Raw genomic sequence first — 6000 nt, forward strand, 5'->3', positions numbered from 1 at the left:
CTGAGGGGCAGGGGGATGGGGGAACAGTATATGTGACTGCAGTAAAGGTGTGGATCTGGGAGGAAGATATGTAGAGATAAATTAACCTATTCAGAATATTGTCTGGGTTATAGCATATACCACACACTATTCTGTTATGGAAAATTATAATTATAGTGTTTGGTGACATTATTTACATTGTTAAGATTCTATTCTTCAACACAACAAATGTTAAATTAAAAGGAAACATACCAGACACACATTAACTAATGTATTTCTTGCTTCATAGTAACATTTAAAATAATTTTTTTTAAATTTTTTAAAATATGTAATACCTGCTTGGAAGTTAGGGGACTAGATAATGGCATATATCTGCCATCTGTTGAATAGGCAAGAATAATCTAAATTGGCAACACAGAATTGATGAGCCCTGATAATTACAGAAAGAGTGTGTGATACCTTGGAAACTGAGGTCTTTCTCTTTTGTGTATAAAAAAACTGTACAAGGCCTTTTGGAAGCCTTCATTTTTGTTATACACAACTATTGTCTCTGAGTTTTGTGAGTTCCATTTCAATTAAGAGAGGAGTAGTTCATATCAGACCAGCCCTCCCACAGAAAACAATGAGAGATTTTGGACAAATACACACATATATATACGTGTGTGTGTGTGTGTGTGTGCACGCATGCATGTGTGTGTTTGTGTATGTATTTTAACTTTTAAGTTCTGGGGTACATGTGCAGGTTTGTTACATAGGAAAATGTGTCATGGGGGTTTGTTGTACAGATTATTTCATCACCCAGGTATTAAGCCTAGTAACCATGAGTTATTTTTCCTGATCCTCTCCCTCCTTTCATCCTCCACCCTCCAATAGGCCCCAGTGTGTACTGTTCCCCTGTATGTGTCCATGTGTTCTCATCATTTAGCTCCCACTTATAAGAGAGAACATGTGGTATTTGGGTTTCTTTTCCTGTATTAGTTTGCTAAGGACAATGGCCTCCAACTCTATCCATGTCCCTGCAAAGGACATGATCTCACTGTTTTTTATGTCTACATATTATTCCATGGTGTGTATGTACCACATTTTCCTTATCCAGTTTATCATTGATGGACACTTAGGTTGATTCCATGTCTTTACTATTGTGAACAGTGCTGCAATGAACACAGACATGCATATGTCTTTATAATAGAATGATTTACATTCCTTTGGGTATATACCCAGTAATGGAATTGCAAAAGATTAAAACTAGACCCCTCCTTTACCTAATATATAAAATCAACCTCAAGATGGATTAAAGACTTAAATGTGAAACCCAAAACTATAAAAATCCTGGAAGACAACCAAGGCAATAGCATTCAGGACAGAGGCAAAGGCAAAGATTTCATGACAAAGATGCCAAAAGTGATTGCAACAAAAGCAAAAAGTGACAAATGGGATGTAATTAAACTAAAGAGCTTCTGCACCATAAAGGAAACTGTCAACAGAGTAAACAGACAACCTACAGAATGGGAGAAAATTTTTGCATAAAATGCATCTGACATCTAGTATCTAATATCCAGCATCTATAAAAATTTAAACAAATTTTACAATAAAAAAGTCAACGCAATTGAAAAGTAGACAAAGGACATGAACAGACGCTTTTCAAAATCAGACATACATGTGGCCAACAATCATATGAATAAAAGCTCAACATCACTGATTGTTAGAGAAACGCAAATCAAAACCACAATGAGATATCATCTCACACCAGCCCAAATGGCTATTATTAAAAAGTCAAAAAATAACAGATGCTGGTGAGGTTGTGGACAAAAAGGAACTTGTATACCTTTGATGGGAGTGTAAATTAGTTCAACCGTTGTGGAAATGTATATACTTTTAATTACCAGGCCTGCAAATAGAGTGAGGCAAAAGAAACATGTCAGGCACAAAATTTAAAGAGATGCAAAAAAAAAAAAAAAAAAAAAAAAACTCAGTAATCCAGATAAATACATTTTGAGTGCAATATTTTAAAAAATCAAAATGAGTACCCTAAAGAACCATGATGAACATAGAATCAAAATGTAAATAAGAAATAAAATCGGTATGACTGATCTTTTTCTTTTACTTCTGTTGCTAATATAGCTCAGCACAGCACTGTTACTGATTGTTCCTTATTTAAAACATTGATATTCTTCTCATCATGGGCTTTTTACTTAACTTTGTAAATGAGAATTAAAGAAATTTTTCTGGCTTCTGAAAAGGAGATAGGTGCTCAGCGAGTGGCCTAGACAAGCGATGCAAAATATGAGTTGGTATTATCCACCCCTCCAAACTAATCAATTATTCTACCCAATGTCAGAAATATATAAGTGAATGTTATCATTTCAACAGTGCTGAACACATCCCAGCCATTAATGCTAGGTATCAGCTTCATTTTCATCTATTTACTTAGCATTTGGTGCTTAATGTAGTGTAGTCTACAGCAACTCTAGTATGGAACACTACAGAACAACTTGACAATTTGAACCAAAACTGCTGCGAAGGAAATAATGATCTAGTGCACCACTGTGGAAAGTCTCCAAAACAGTGAAGGGCAAAATCTTTTGGATATAGCCTCTCTTTCAGATAATTTGAATGCACTTTGACAGAACTTGATAATAAACGTGGGTGGTACACTGAGAGATGCTCTGTCAGAATTCCGTCAAGGAAGTAGGTACTTACTGCCCAGCCGTGGGGAGGACAATCAGGAGGCAACCCAGCAATCAGCAACTTCAAGTTCCACCTCAGCTGTAAGGAGTCACCTCTCCAGAGATTTCACCCTTTTCAAGGCAGCCTGCAGCTGCTGACTAAGCAAGGCAGTTGTTGAAAGGCCCCATCACTCTGAAGCACAATGTTCCCTTTATTACTCCTGTTGAACTGGTCAAAGATTTGTTGGCCTGCATTCCAGTTCAACTTTTTCCTCTACCCAGTCCTGCTTCCTGTCCTTCCTTTCCCATCTTACCCTCCGAAACCCATCTAAATAAGCATCTGCTCCCAGAAAACCCAACCTGTGACAGGGAGTTAAACTTCCAGACATTTTTCTTTTTACAGTATTATTTAGAATAACCACAAAAAAGTACGCAAAAAAGAATAAATATCCAACTGTATTTGCAACATATATTTTTGAGCGCTCTCAGTTTAAATCTGAATTATATAGTTATAATGATTTTGGATTCAGTTTTTTGGTTGACATTATTTAACATACAATTCCTCAGAGCAACTTTGCCGAGATATTTCTCTTCTGCAATGCCTTTTCAGAATTCTACAGTGGATTTATTAACTGTCTCCAAATTTATGGCCTTACATTGTTTACTGTTTTTTCACTGCTTGAAATAGTGTTGTTATAATATTTATGTACAAATTGCCTTCTTTCCCTTTTGATTAATTCCTTTGACAATTGCCTTCCTAGAGTTGAACCAGAGTCCGGTGAATATCAGCACTGGGACCAGTTAGCAGAGGAAAAGGGAAAAGAATGAAGAGCCATATGATTACCAACTTTTCCTTTTTCATGTAAATGGAGTGTATATGGGTCTGGAACAACCTGAATTTCCATGAAGTCCTGGCTAACCTCATTACGTCCTATGAATATTTTTGACTAATTCCACTTTACATTAATCTGTATTGTGAATGTGGATATTGAATTATATTTGTTTGTAATCCATTATCCAAAATCCAGTTCAGAGACTATTAGTTACCAATGTTCACTGTGAAGAAAAAAGAAAAAAAAAGCTCAGAGGATAAACATGTGATATGGTTTGGCTGTGTCCCCACCCAAATATCATCTTGAATTGTAGCTCCCATAATTCCCATGTGTTGTGGGAGGGACCTGGAGGGAGATAATTGAATCATGGGGGTGGTTTCCCCCATACTATTCTCATGGTAGTGAATAAGTCTCACAAGATCTGACGGTTTTATGAGGGGAAACCCCTTTCACTTGGCTCTCATTCTCTCCTCTGGTCTGTCGTCATGTGAGACGTACCTTTCACCTTCTCCACCATGATTGTGAGGCCTCCTCAGCCACATGGAACTGTTAGCCCATTAAACCTCTTTCAATTATAAAGTAACCAGTCTCTGGTATATCTTTATCAGCAGCATGAAAACAGACTAATACAACATGTTTGGAAATGATGTTTGGAATTAAATTTTCTTCTTGAAGAATAATAATGTACAGAAGTGTGTTGAAGAATTTGAGAATTCTTACAGCAAAGGGACTTGTTAAAGTTTTAATCCACCTACCTAAGAGAATTAATATTTTAAGGGAAATAGCTTGTGAAACAATTGTATATATACTACCATAAAAACTTTTAGAAAACAATTATTATACACACATATAAACACATATTACTTACTAGTAAAGATGTACCTATCTTCCTAGGAAGCTCTTTCATGGCATTTCATTAGTATCCCTTCCAGCACCTACCAACCATCCAGGCAAATTTTAGATGTTTTGCAAAGGTTTATGAAATTGCATTAAACACCTGTTAAAAATCACTTCGTTCATTGCAAGACATTTATATACTGTAATTTTAAAGAAAGATAACAGCTGACGGGAGCTACAGGAAAAAGAAAAGCATAGAACTTATGTTGAATTATTTTTCTCGTGCATATGAAGTTGCTCTGTGAGAACAAGAGCACTCAGCAGATGTATAGATCCACTATCTTTTCACATGGCAATATGTTCATCCTTTCAGAAAATTTGAGCAAGTTGGGAACATAAAATAATACAAAGAGGCTAAAATGCAAAGCAAAAAAAAGAAGAAAACTATTGGCACAAGATAATGGAGCAATTGTAAGAGATGTTACATGTGTAAACTTAAACCAGGACATTAACCACTGAAGTTCACCATTTAAGGAAGTATACAAATATATAATAGTCCTGCTAAATGCTTGGAGTAGCAGATTTCTATCACATGCATCCACGTGCACATCTTACATTAAAATCCCATGACAACAATGTTAACATCTTGTCATTTTAGCCTTGAATGTCAAAGGCTCATGGGATCTACTCCATGACTCACATAACCTGTATATCTAGAAACAAGTATTTTAAACTCTACATGTGGTGATAAATATTAAAGATAGAAGATGAGAGTTCTAAAACAGTCTACTTATTTCATTTCCACTTGGCTTTGCCACTACTACCTAAACTATTACAGATCAAGCTCCACAGACTACTCAGAATTCTCCTCCTCTCTTGAAATTCCAAACGCAATTTTCCCAGGATTTTTAGAAATTTATGAAATTATTAGCCAAAAACATTATATTTCAAGATTAATCCCTCATCTTACAGTTTAGAAAACAGAGTCAGCTGAAAATACTTGCTCAAATTCAGAGAATGAATGTTGTCTAAATTAGTTCAAAAACAAGTGACTCTTGGCTTGTAATACAATTTTTTCACTGCATTATTCTAAGAAAATTTGTTAGTAGAGCTGAAATAATATACCATTAGCGTTAAAAAGTACAAGTTTTAAAGTTACAAAGAACAAGGTAGTGAAAGGCAAATTACTCAACCTCTCTAAATGTGGTTTATTCATTAGTAAAAGAACAAGAATATTATTTATGACATAGTATTAAGAGTTTTAAACAATGTAGAATACTGAAAGTGGCAAAAAACTATTAACTATTGTCATTATTACATATGTAAGTAAAATTTATTTTCTGCATATCACTGTGTTAGTCTATTTTCATACTGCTACAAGGAACTACCCAAGCGGGTAATTTATGAAGGAAAGAGGTTTAATTGACTCACAGTTCAGCATGTCTGTTGGGGTCCTCAGGAAACTTACAATCATGATGGAAGGCAAAGGGGGAGCAAGGCACCTTCCTCACAAGGCGGCAGGAAGGAGAAATACTGAGCAAAGGGGGAAGAGCCCCTTAGAAAACCATCAGATCTAGTGAGAACTCACTATCATGAGAATCGCACAGAAAAAAACCGCTGCTATGATTCAATTTTCTCCACCTGGTCTCTCCCTTGACACATGATGAATTACAATTCAAGATGAG

The 6000-nt window shown here is 35.7% G+C and overlaps 1 long non-coding RNA gene across 1 annotated transcript in view; it reads left to right on the forward strand.

Annotated features, from left to right (window-relative positions):
• The window catches only part of LOC144333572 (uncharacterized), a 178831-nt gene extending 174774 nt beyond the window's left edge, over window positions 1-4057 (forward strand). Inside the window, exon 5 of the long non-coding RNA XR_013402329.1 lies at window positions 3407-4057. This is a non-coding gene — a long non-coding RNA (uncharacterized LOC144333572). The remainder of the gene's footprint in view (window positions 1-3406) is intronic.
• Window positions 4058-6000: the final 1943 nt, after the last annotated feature.

Source organism: Macaca mulatta, chromosome 12, assembly GCF_049350105.2.
Source record: "Macaca mulatta isolate MMU2019108-1 chromosome 12, T2T-MMU8v2.0, whole genome shotgun sequence".
Taxonomy (NCBI): Eukaryota; Metazoa; Chordata; class Mammalia; order Primates; family Cercopithecidae; genus Macaca; species Macaca mulatta.